Below are 13,218 nucleotides of genomic sequence, written 5' to 3'. Positions count from 1 at the left end.
CTCATACAGTGTTCATCCAGTTCGCTTTCATCAAGGATATGAATGTCATTGTATGATAAGCTAAATTAATTTGCTCTAAATAATATCAACGTACCTGTGCCGAATATATTAACCTGCTCATAACGAAGAAATGCTGCGTTTCTTAGAATAACGACTCCAAACGATTCGAAGCGTCTCAGCAGCAACGACACTTATTTCAGATTCCCACTCGTTGCTTTTTCCTGTCCTCTTTCCCCCCACCCCGCCCTTTATCCTTTGCTTTCGCGGCCCTCGTTAACTGCAGCCTCGTACGACCACACTACCTCAATGTCCTGCCGCTGCCTAACAACCGAAACTGCCTCTGTTTTCAAATACCACCTCGCTTCTAGCGCCGCTTAAAACACCCACGTACGTGCGTCGCTTGCGTTTAACTTCTACGCTCTCACCCTCTGCTTCCTCCCAGATTTCCACTTCGACACGCTTCCTCTTCCTCTCCAGATGAAGCTGAGCATCGAGAAATTCGGAAATGTTGGAAAATGGACTGGAAAGGCGCTAGGTCCAATCTTTATCCGCTATAGTCACGCAACTTGGGTCTAGAAACAAGCTTATAGAGTGTGGGATCCAGCCCAAGTAGTTACAAGTAGTTACATGATAACTTTGCTATCTAAAGAATAGCAAAAAAGAACTTGGATGAAAGGACTTGCTTCTAAGAAATAGCAAAAAAGTACTTGGATCACATTACCTTCTGCAGACTAGGATTAGATCATTGTTTAAATCCCAACCCATCTGCTACTGTTCTCTTATTAGTACTACACCAAATATCAGTAACTCTAGTTAAGAAAAACAGTAAAAAATTAACAGAGATTCCACTCTGACAATCAGAGCATTCGATGAATGAACAACGCTTCCTAATCGCCTTATCGCCAAATTGAAACAAGTTGAGAGTAACTAAACAAAGTAAAGTTAGGGTCTACATTATAAACAATAGAACTGGCGGCGTGCTCATAGCAAGTGGATACTAAAGTCGACTTCAGGGAGTGGTCAACATGGAATGGCTCCTTTTGCTCGTGCCTGGCGAAAGAGGCGCGTTGTCGTCGCCGTCTTCGTGGCGCTTTCTCCTCGCTATTTCTGGCGGCCAAAAACAATACGATGTCGTGCTGTCAGGCGCCGAGGCTCTTGCTTCAGATTCTCAGACACGGACTTTCCAACGATTCTCTTTTTACTGGGCTCGTTACTCGACTACGCGTATGCACTCGACTTCTGAAGCTTAAAACAGCGGTCGAGGGACACATGCACTGTTCTTTACAATTATTGTCTACTAATGTCACGTTCCATTGCAAAAATGATGAGTCGCGCTAACGCTGGAAATCGGTGTCGAGCTGTGATGAATTGTAAATTCGATGCTCGAGGTATCCAGGTCATTAATTATGCAGCCCTGCTGGGTACTGTGGTGCAGCTTCACTGTTTAAATTTTCTACAGTTTCTCCAACTTTCATATCGGAAAATAAATAATCTTTGGAATTTGAAGATTTGAATATAATGATTTTCCTTTACACTTTCTCTATGCATAGGGAAGTGATGATGATATTTGAAATTTTTAAAATTCGAAAATTTAAGGATTTAAAAATTTGAATATTTGAAAAATTTTTAAGTCTCCAAGACTTCAAATCTTATTTAAAAAAATTATTAAGATGCAGTATTCATGATCAACTCTTACCGAGGTGCTTAATTGCAATTCAAGAGATAATATAAAATAAAAATCTTCTACTTCCTAGACTCAATAATAGTATTGCAACCACTAAGTTCCAACCAGCAAAAATATGCAAACACCCCTCACTGTTCGAATTCGAATACTCGCTTAAACGAAGAAGGAAAGTCTGAAGACAATTCCTGAGAGAGTTTGTCGCGAGGACTGCTCCCTTGGCACGTTGTTGCGTCGCGCTAAGAAAGCCTGCTGAATAATGCCGTCGCACTTACTTAATACGGGCACTTATTAAGCCTGACGTTTCTCGTTTCCACGATTTATAACCTCATATCCGCTAATTAAATCAAATATAACTTCACGAAACCCCCGCGGGACGGGGCTGTAACGTCGATCATCATTACGCCAGAATGGCTTCTACTTTATGCAAAGGTCTCCCAAAGAACGCACCGAGACGTTTTAATGGAGTCAGGGGGACAGGTTAAGCAACGGGCGATCGACCCTAACGCGACAGCGAAACTTTCGCGAAACGTTCCACCTTTCCACGAGCTTCGTTTCCCACTTCGATACAAACCTCGTCTGCTTTACTTAATTCCACTCAAACCTCCCCAATCGTATCGATACTATACTAACCCTCGCCTAGCTAATACTGGGTCACTTTTAACCCCATGTCACTTTCACATAGCACGCAGTAGCAAGTACCTATATCACAGAATCTACCAAGAATTCTCCCCTTCCGCTTTAAATAATTAAAATACTCCAGCTACCAACGACAACAAAAGCAAAAAATCGGAAGAAATGGACTTATTAAGCTCCTCTCCTGGAGTCTTCACTTCGATTCGCATCTCGAGACGTCTAATTCGGGAGCAACCGTCGGGGATCGTGATAGCTCGTTCATTCCAATTTTCTCCAGCATTTCGAGGACGGTATCTCGCTTATTACGTATCAGAGTGCAAGCTCGTTTATTAGGGCGGAGGCTGTCGGTGTTTCTCTTCTTGGGGATCTCCTTAAAACGGTCGTTCCAGAGCGGCGCGGCGAATAAGAGGGCAACGCCGAGGTATTTCTCGTGACATACGGTCTATTAGGACTAATAATAGTGACTGGAAGAGGCGCGGACGCCCGTATAGTTCTCCTCGGGCCGTTCGTCTTTCCCTCCTGGGGTCGGGGCTCCGCGCGAAGCGGACCACCGTGAAAAACAGGACCGCCCGGCTCGTTTTACACACCCTGCCTCGATGAAGATCCCTTTCGTGGATTCTCACGTTCGAATCGTGCATCAAGCTCAGGCCCTGACCCGTATGACTTGCTTTCAACATTTCGAGCGATTTGTCGAGGATTCAGCCTACTGTCTTCATATTTTATAGTACCAGTTTCGAGACTTTGCTTTGACATAGAGCTTCACGTAGATATACAGAGTGATTTGTTTAATTGGAAACCCTTCGAGTGATGGCAGCATTTATTATAAATGCTGTAGTGATGTAAACGGTGCCAATACTCATTAGAAGGTTTCTAGTTAAGCTGATCAACATGTAGAGGGATTTAGGTGTACAGTGCTATTGAAGTTCGTGGTCGTACTTTGGTAGTGAGTTCTCACGTTTCACTAGTGTAGCAAGCTTAGGCCCTGAGCCGTATGAGGCTCAGTCTGGACATTTCGAGCGATTTCTGTGTTTCTGTATTCTCTTTCTTTTTTTGTTCATTTTTAAGAAAAGTAGAACACGTTACTATAGTAGAGCCACCTGTTTCGACGTCACCTTAGACAGAGTGTCCTAAAACTGGGGGTACAAACAAAAAGGAGTCGATTCTATATGAAAAAAATAATTCAAATAATAAACCTGTCAATTCCTCAAAGTCAATTTCCTCGAAATCGAAGCGCCATACAAAAAATTCTTATTCCACATTCTCATCTTACTTTTCCATGTAGGATCGCTCCCTTTCCCTTTGCACGACCAGTTCTGTCACACCCTATGCAAACACGTGTCAAGTATGCCATACTTTTCTCCAATCGAAATGCTGCAAAACGCCAACGAAAGGGAAGTGCCTGTTTAACAGGAAATCTCACGTGCCCTTTGTCGTTGATCGCGTAATAGCCCAACTAAAGCCTCCCGCGGTCTTTCTCGTCAGAATCGATACTCGAGGCCCAGGTCGGGAGGCTGGGCTCGAAAAGGGACGAGTCCCAAGTGCTACCACGCCGTGGCGGGGGTTTGAATTTTTAAAATTCCTTCAGGAACGTGTACACGGATCGCACGGTAAATCGAGGCGAAGGATATTCGGCTGTTCGATTGAAATATTCACTGGTCGTGTTCGAATTTCGAGATAGACGGCAATGAACGGCCCTCTGCGCCGTCGGTGAATGTTTAAATCCTATCGTGCCGCCGTTACATGAACTGTTAATTCGTAGGAGAAACGAACGAGGCTGCCGGTTTACCAATGAAACTCCCTTTAAATATTAACGTCCTTTCAACGATGGGGATGCTAATGAAATAGCTGTCCTTAAGCTGCGCTTACAGCGTGCAACATGATGTCTGAAATATTGAAGAATTTGAAAATTTAGGGATTTGGGAATTTCGGGGATTTCTAGATCTTCGAATATTCATTGTGGAAATTATGATAGTGCTGTTTCCATATTGGATTTCTTAATGTTAATTCTTTGTTAATCATAAACATGTGCTTAGCATTATATATAGTTAGGTGAGTTTAATAAACCTTCGCCATTAAATTCAACAGGTATACTTGTTTGTAATGTGGGCATTCTATTTCCTCGATGAAAGAGACATCGTTTCTGTACGCGTAGGGCATAAGGGGATGAAGGTCCTACTCCTCATATAAGAAATATCTGAAGATTTGAATATTTCAAGCCTTCCAAGTTCAAGGCTTTAAATATTCGAGTGTTTGAATATTTGAAATTTTGAGAATTCAAGAGTTTGAATATTTGAATATTTGAATATTTGAATATTTGAATATTTGAAAATTTGAAAATTCAAAAATTTAAATATTTAAAGATCTGAGAGTTCAAGAGTTTGAATATTTGAAAATTTGAGAGTTTCAAAGTTTAAATATTGCAAAATTAAAAAATGTTGAGATTTGAATACTAGAAAATTGTAACTTTTCTGAGTCTTCAAATCTGAATTGCGAAAACTACTAAGTATAGTAACACAGAAGTAACTTTTCCACATCTCCCTCAACCTCCTCAAAGATAAAATCTCCTCAAATGAATTTAATGCCCTGAATGTAACTATAACAATCTTCCCATCTCCTTAAAAAGCAGTCATCGTTTCTCTATGTATAGAGGGATGAAGGTACCACCCTGCAACATCACTGTTGCAGTTCCACAAATCAGAACCGAAATTATTCCTCGTATCATTACCCTCGTACCAGCAGACCCATTGCAATTTCTCACGACTTCAGATTAGTCGGGGACCACGCCCAAGCAGGCCGAATCTCCTTCGGCAAAACACGACAATTATTAATCCAGAGTGGCGAAGCCACCCCTCTTACCCTCGAACCTCTTACCCGACACGTTTCTGCCTCCTTCCCTGCTTCCATCCCCCTCGCCACAGCGATTCGTCATCGAAGCGTTCCTTGAACAGCCGCGATAATTCGGGATCGTCGTTCGTGCTGCGTCGCGACGCCTCGGCGTATCGCTCGAACGCGCGGCACCCTCGCGCGCGTCGCGCCATATCCGGCATTATCGTTGCGTGATTTACGCCGCTCTATTTCACTGTCCCCTTCGTGGAAATTTCGACTGTTACGTCTGTCCATGAGATCGTCGTGGAATTCGAGTCTTTTAGAAATTTCTAACTGAAGAATCCTGGTGCAAGGATTACTGCACTTAAAATCATCCCTCACGAGCCTAGAGACTAGGGATAGTTCCCACTAAAAATATTTTACTGTTACTTTGCACTAAAACAAGGCACACAATGTTCAAAACGATCAAAAATGTAGAAAGTGTAGAAAGACAGTTTTCTACAGTTACTACCATTTTCCATACTTGTGCAGAATAGTATTTTCAAGGTATTCTTGAACATGCCTCTTCACCTATAAAGATAATTATTACCAAACTTAATGTATTTAACTTACTTTAAGTTATGGGTTCGAGGTCCCCTACCCCATCATTCCTAAAATTAGTAACAAAATTCCCTAGCAGCCTGGAGTTTCGTGTCGCAAACGACTACTGAAAACCGACAACCCCCAAACGCAGAACAGAATTCAACCATCTCGAACGACGAGGCAAAGATTCATCGAACGCTCGTATCCAGAACCCACCAATTCCCAAACAGCTTGAGCAAGCAGACGTTCAATATGTAAATGAAAACAGGGATAGCGGGATGGAGGAGCAAGGGGAATCGTCGTATCCTCCAGTCCCATAACGATAGATTCCCCCCTGCGAGTCGTCTCGACGATCTCCGTTCTTCTTCTCCGCTTCTCCGTTAAACGCTTAACCGCCGTGCCCGCTACACAGGATTACAGCGTGTAAGAGGGTGACTGGAAAGCCCTCGTGAAAGCCCGACGGGTGATAAATAATCAGATTAATGAAAAATATTTCCTCCTGGCGGCGACGTCACGCTGCAGCGCGTGATCCTCGTCCCCTCGCGCGGAAGCTCTTCAGCGTCCCTGCTTTGCACCTGATCCTTGCTGTACCTTCATTTTCAGTCTCTTCGTTGGGGTGTTTGTATATTAACTCTGCTATATTCCTCTTGAAAAAAGAACTACTGGCTACATTTTCAGAATTATCTGAATTTGTCCTAGGGATATTAAAACGAGGGGTTTCTGAGCCTGCAACGCGAAAGATGTAAAATTTCAGCTATTTTCTGTTCGTAAAAAATTCTCAAAAAATGAGAATAAACCATTTCCTGATTACAAACTTTCTTGGTTGACACTTTAAGTGAAAATAGAAACAGCTAATATAGAAACCCTGAGATCCGTGTCGAAATTTCCAGGGATCCAAATTCCACTAATTTTATTACTATCTGAGACCCTATGCCCTCAATTTCTAATATCCCATCCTACTCTATTCTGAGATACACTGGACCAGAGTATCTCGAGGTGGAACAAATTAACCAGCAAACCGAAGAGGTAGAAGGGAGAAATTCACGATGGCGGAACGACCTCTCGTTACCAACGGGAAATGAATATTTTCCTTTTAAAGAGGAATGCGTAATATCACAGTAATTCCGCGAATTGGAAAGTGATTCTCCTTCTCCACCGCTGCTTTATGACATTATCTGCCCCCCAACCCTCCGTCCTTTCATCTCCACGCGCGACAGGGAAATTTAATAACAATACGAAGTTCCTGATCGCGGAAGGGTAGCCTGGCCACGTATAAAAATCGGGAAAATAAAATTTCGTCGGTCAATACGCTCGGCGCGTGGAACAATGAGAGCATTTCGAAATGAATCGTACGGTTCGAAAGAGCAGGATTTGCGGGTTATCCCGCGGGCACGGGCAAGCGCCACTCGAAAGTTATTCATTGACACCGTGCTTCCTCGCCCCCGATTACAGTCCTTGGTACATTCAATTTCGCATAATGGGAGGTGCGAACGCGTCGATCAGATGACGGGGTTCGATTCTCCGTCCATCGTGCCAATTCTCTCCTCGTTGCTTCGCCCACCCTTCGCGTGAATTCGTTTTTTAATTTCACCGATTCGCCACGCATTCCTCTGCCCCTCGATCGACCTATTTTCGCGCTCGTTACGTGGCCCGTGTGAACGTTTGGAAATGCGTGGAAAAATCGACTGAAGGGAACAATCCTGAATGTCGGATGTATTGAATGGTGTGGAGTCATTAGAATCCTATTATGGATAATTAAGCGTGATATTGTGTGAATAAATTCACAGCCAAATTTCCATAAACGTGTAAAGCTCCACAGTCTATTTATAATGGAATTTTATTCTAGATTCTGATTCTTTCAATTCACTTTCATATATATTATATTATAAAATCCCACGGCAAAAAGTGTCCCACAAATGTCCAAAAATTCCTCCTGAAGCATATGTCAAACCTTCGCGACAAGTGTTGGACAAGGTATTCCTCAGTCCCCTAGAACGCATCGCATTAGCAAAGCGTGTTCCACATCGCGAGAGCGTCCTCGCCATCAAGGGCCTCCGCTTTTTCAGCGTCCCAAAAAGGGGCACGAATGCCACTTTCAACCCGTTCCCAGAATTTCGCCCAGCCTCTCTGATGCCACTTGTCCCGCATATTCGGTGCATCCCGCTGCAGATCTTCCCTCTGTAATTGCACTCCAGGTTGCAAACACGCGAGAATTAAGGCAACAGGCTCGGTCGTCCCCGCTCCTCGACCCCTCCACGTTTCTTCTTCCGGTTCTTCGGGCAGAGAAGCAGGACTGGGCAATTCCTGCCCGCCTATCGGTTTCGACGAGCGTTTCTGGCGCGGCTCTGCGTCTTGCGCCGAAACGTATGGAACGTGGCGCGTCTCGTGCTAACACCTGTTCCGTTCCCACAGAATCTTGCCAAGTACCACTCGAATGGCGTCGACTGCTCAATATTTCAAGCCAATTAGCCGGCGATACACATTCGTCGGGGCGTGAATTATTCAGGAAAAGTTCCGAGCGAAAATAAACCTGGGGCAGATCATCCATTACTTAGCGTCCGTTAACGCGTTTTGCCTGTAAAACATGCACCGAACCTGCTACCCCATCGTCGACGGAGATACATGACCCGAGGTGCCTGGAACCTATGGGAATTTCTGACGAGCTCGCGAGATGCACGCGCGTGTTTAGGCCCCGTTCGATGCTGCACGATTATACGTCGTCGTTTCGAGCGATTATCTTGCCCGATGAGTGCTCGATCGGTTTGGAGGAGGATGAAGTCCAGGGAAATGGGGCACCTTGTTTCGAGTGATTCGATTACTTAGGATTGCGTAATAGGTTTGCTGAGTGGCTGTTCTCGAAAATCGAGGATTTTGAGGTATTTGGAGAAATTTTATTCGGAAATAAGTGTTCTTCTTTCTAACTGTCAATATCCAGAATTAGAATAGGCCATACAAAAATCACCCACTCACACATCCTACATAAGAACAAGTGTTTATATTTTTCTCTTTAATATTTCTGTTTTACTGTTACTCTTACTTTAAGAGTGAATAATTTGACTCTAAACACAAAACAGTAATTGCAAGTTCAGTAGAACCAAAAGAAGTCTGTTCATTAGAAGAACAGTTAATGAAAGTAATTTTATGGTGGCTAGTAACACTTCTAGAAAGTTTTACTTTAAAGACTTCATCTGCTTAAATACGATCAAGGAAAACATCTCTTATCTACTATTACAACTCATCAATAATAAAAAAAAGACTCTGCTCTCGTCCTTCGTTCCACCCTATTACAAGGGTACATTCTATCCCGAAGAGGTGCAAGTCTCTGAAGATAGGTTAATATTAAAATCGAGGCACCACTGCGCGCACTGCAAAGAAGCGCTCTTAATTTTAATGCACTGGAAATTGAACGCAAACAATCAGAATATTAGTTTCCCATTCTCCCTTATTCGTGTATCGAGCAGCGGCATTGAGAATAGTTAATCTCCCTGGGTGTAGCATAGTTCCTTCGTGTTATCTAAGAAACTGGGAAATTTCCCCATCGACCAGTGTAATTAATTAAGAGCCCGCGCTCTGTCCCACGCGCAACGACGAGGCGAGTTTTTCGTGGGATTAAGCGTAACGAATTAGCGCGTAGAACCAGCGTGTATCGATCCACGTCGGATTTTGATTTGCCCTGAATAGTAATGAACGAAGGAAAGAGGGAAAGAGGGTGCCATGGGTAACGAGCGAAACGAGAATTTAATCTGGAAATCCGAAATTACCAGCACTGCGAATGTCAGATTTCTCTGATTCCTGGCAAACGAGCGGGACGGTGTTCCAACTTCCGGAATTATCGAGGCTGCTCGTGTAGAATTAGGTTAAAATTAGTTTCTTCGATGTCAATTAGGAAGTTCTCTTGCAAACAATACATCTCCTTCGAGTTGAGGAAACATCTCTGTCCAAGAAGCGCAGAAAGCACAGAAAATTGCACCACCTCTTTTGAGAAATCTGCGAAACAACTGAATCCATTCATAGGAGAAAACTGAGATACCCTTTTTATTTTATAATTTAGAGAGTCTCAGAATAGCTGCAAGTAAAATCTATCAAGTAAAACAACGACAATAAATAACATCTATTATAAGATAGTATTATAATCTTCCTAATACTTAATTTCCAATAATCATTAAAGATGTCAATATCCTCATATCTCAAAATCTTGGTGTCTCATATTTCTACCCTATCTCATATTCCTACTTCTTCCTCTACTTGACTGGCGCATGAATATTTCCATTCTTTTTAAATCTATGTGAATTATTTGTTTTGTTATCCAATTAGCAGTGGCACTCCAATTTCGTTGTTTAGAGAGGAACTCACTCACACCTGTGGTTCACTGTTTCATAAAAAATTAGGGGCCCCTGGTGTGCGTGCTTGAGGGGAATCAGTGATGCCAAATAGATCAGAGAAACCTGTGACATTGTTACTGGGATACTTCTTCGATAACACGGAACGGTCGCATTAGTCCTCGTGATCTATCACTTAGCAAGGCCCTTCGGGACTAGTGTAGGGATACTTTCCTACGTACTCTTTGCTCGTCACTGACAACGTCCCCAGAAAATCCTCGTAACTTTTTAATTCCGTCTCGCTCCTGCGTTTGCTCTCCTGGCACTCGTTAATCATTCTGTCGGGAGTACCCAAATCAGATGCAGGAAAGTTTTAGACAAAGGTTTTTCCTCTTTGGACTCCTCAATGAAGTCGATAAGAGGGATTCCTGGGCGTTTTGCTAACTTGTGCCACGAGATCTCTGCACTACACTGTCTAACTATGGAGAAAGGCAGTAATTACAGAAAAATGTGAAATTTAGTTTTTTACACCTTTCGATAATTTTGAATGCTTTATGTCTGGTTTTAGCGCAAAATAATAGTAAAATATTTTTAGTAGATTCTACATTTTCCACAGTTGGGCAGAATAGGGTAATTTGAAAATAGTTCGACTGAAAAGGCTGCGATTTTAAAATCCTCAGAGTCGAGTTTCTTGACAGTAAACCATAGAGGAAAAAAATCACCCCAAAAATTTGTACCTAGACAATTTTCCCTCGGTACAACCTTCGATTCTCTAAAACACAAACGCACTCATATGGAAATAAATTAGACACTCTGTCAAAGACTCTTCGTGCTCCCTTTTAACTCAGAATACCTCAGCGTCCATTTGTTACACCCTGTATATATAATTTCATCGCGTTACAGAACTCGCAGAAGAAAGACTGAGAGAGAGAGGAAGCAGAAGAAACCGCGGAAAAGTTTTTCGAATCGTCTACATGGCGAAGTATGTGCGATCTATCACTTAGCGCGAGCGAGAGAGCGAGCAACCCTGTTTCATCCCCTCGGGACTTTCACAATCGGGACATTTTTCTCCATCCCAGCCGTTTCTTCTCGTCAACGACGCGGGCTGATGTATGGCTCGTGATTGGAGTGACTGTACATACGCGAAGGGAATTCTCGTTTCCCCCTGGGGGAGGCGGGCAGGTTCGCTCGCCGCGACATCCCGTGGGAAAAACTGCGCAGCCTCGTCCTGGAAAACCGTACAAGGGGTGTCGCCAAATTTTGCCGCGGTCCGTTGCTAATTGATTTCTCGTACCAGCCCCGACCCTCTGAAGCCCTTGGACACATTCACAATATTTTCATTGTGCTCACGTTTGATCGAACGTTTTCATGGCACGAAGAAAATAAATGTTTAGAAAAGAGGTTAGCGTTAATTAGCCTTTACTGGCGCAGAGTTTCAGAGACATATTTTTTCTTTGAACGAAAATTATATTAAACGCTCCATCAAATATTCTACTTCTTGTAGAAAAAGTTCGCATAGAGCTGAGATACACAGTTCCTGGAATTCGAATCCAGAAATTGGAACGAATGTATGAAAAGATTTTGAAGAGTTGGAAATTAAAAGTAAGTCTAAAAATTTTCATAATTTGAAAATTTATAGATTTGTACATTTAAGCATCTGAAAGCTTTGAATATTTAAAAGTTCAGAATCTGAAGACTCAAGTGATTGGAAATTTATATTTAAGTATTCGAATATCTGAAGATTTATTATTATACTTATGAGAAGAATTATTAAGGTTTCTGAATCACCCCCTTTACATGTACTGAGTGAACTCTTATTCACTGTTCAAGTCAATCTGAACCAAAACTTAATTTGAATCTTTCATGCTTAGCTAATAAGAATTCAGTTCGTATAAAAATCCTTGATTTCTACCAATAGTGCCCATTTAAGGTACTCACAGATTCTCATACATACAAAAGCACAATTTCCAGTATGCATTTTATGTCACACAAATTTCTCCAATTACACCATGTGTCTATATCAAGTTATTTGGACAGTGTCCAAGATCAATTTCACGATACCCAGAGTGCCCATTTGCTGCCCAGAATCTAGCAGTCAAGGAGCATTATATTCACGAAAATCCCATTCGATTGCGTTCGAGACACTCGGTACATCTCCAAGCGAGGCACGCAGCCCTTCCGCGTCGCCTGTCCTGTTCCATCGTCGATATATCAATTTCATCGAACGTTAACCAGCATCGAAGTTCTCCATACTACCCCCTGGGAGCCGCGACAGAGAGTCGGCAAGTGAAAAGGGAACGAGGAGAATGGAAGAAAGGGCAAGTGAAGCTGGACGTTAACGAGGTTATTACTGGTTTCGATTGCACCCTCTACTTGCGTCACGGTAAATAAGGGAGCATCAGAGCTGCGGCACGACGCTCGATCGACCACCAGGATGATGGGGTCGCTTTAAATGTTGCAGAGTACGCGATACCGCGATGATTCATACGTTCCCAGCAACTTGTCGCGCAAGCAGTATCGATAATTCGACCAACACAGAGCAATGACAAATCCTCGTCTCTGGGATTCTTCGGCGCTTTTTGCTCTTGCAGATTTTACGGAACTGTCGGGTGGAATTGATCGCGCCATTTCAGGCGACTGTGATTCTAATTTATTCTCTGTCGTCGGAGATGTATTGTTGAACTGGAGCTTGATAAATGCTTACTCCATTTGATAATATATTAATATTGGCGTATTGGTTATTGGTATTCGGAACCATTGCGAAAGAGATTTTTAGTTCATGTGAAGCGGATTTTTTCGTTGCGTGGATACTCAATTTTTTAGGTCGTTTTTCCAGTGTACAGTTGAAGGCGTGGGTGCAATAGGGTGTGAGGTTAGCTCGAGCCCTTTTTGTAGACGTCTGCTTCATACATTCTGTAATACATATACAAAAGTACTAGTTTTATTATTTTTTCATAACCAAGTTATTGCTCTCTTGCTCTTCTTTCAGATAACTTTTCAATTATTGAGTAATAAAAATAGTTCATGATGTTCTTTTTGCAGCAAGGACTAAACAAGTGCTACAATTATTATTAAACATTTCACGCAACAAACTGTGTGCCAATTGCTACTGTAAATGTATAATTTCATTCAATAAAGGCTGCAACAATTCTGGCCTGGACATAAATTACTAAA

At 42.6% G+C, this 13,218-nt stretch overlaps 1 protein-coding gene and 1 long non-coding RNA gene across 4 annotated transcripts in view; one reads left to right on the top strand and one right to left on the bottom strand.

Moving 5' to 3' along the window:
- Positions 1 to 13,218, bottom strand: part of LOC143181706 (uncharacterized) — a 203,523-nt gene that overhangs the window by 49,746 nt on the left and 140,559 nt on the right. Inside the window, exon 1 of one of the 3 annotated variants that reach the window (XR_013002330.1) lies at positions 95 to 206. The exons of the other annotated variants lie outside the window; for them this stretch is intronic. This is a non-coding gene — a long non-coding RNA (uncharacterized LOC143181706). Of the gene's footprint in view, positions 1 to 94; positions 207 to 13,218 lie in introns of those variants that run through there. 3 annotated transcript variants of the gene reach the window in all.
- Positions 1 to 13,218, top strand: part of LOC143181646 (uncharacterized) — a 222,409-nt gene that overhangs the window by 110,999 nt on the left and 98,192 nt on the right. The gene's annotated exons all lie outside the window — the stretch shown is intronic.

Source organism: Calliopsis andreniformis, chromosome 1, assembly GCF_051401765.1.
Source record: "Calliopsis andreniformis isolate RMS-2024a chromosome 1, iyCalAndr_principal, whole genome shotgun sequence".
NCBI lineage: Eukaryota > Metazoa > Arthropoda > Insecta > Hymenoptera > Andrenidae > Calliopsis > Calliopsis andreniformis.
This window is presented reverse-complemented; position numbering and strand designations above follow the sequence as displayed.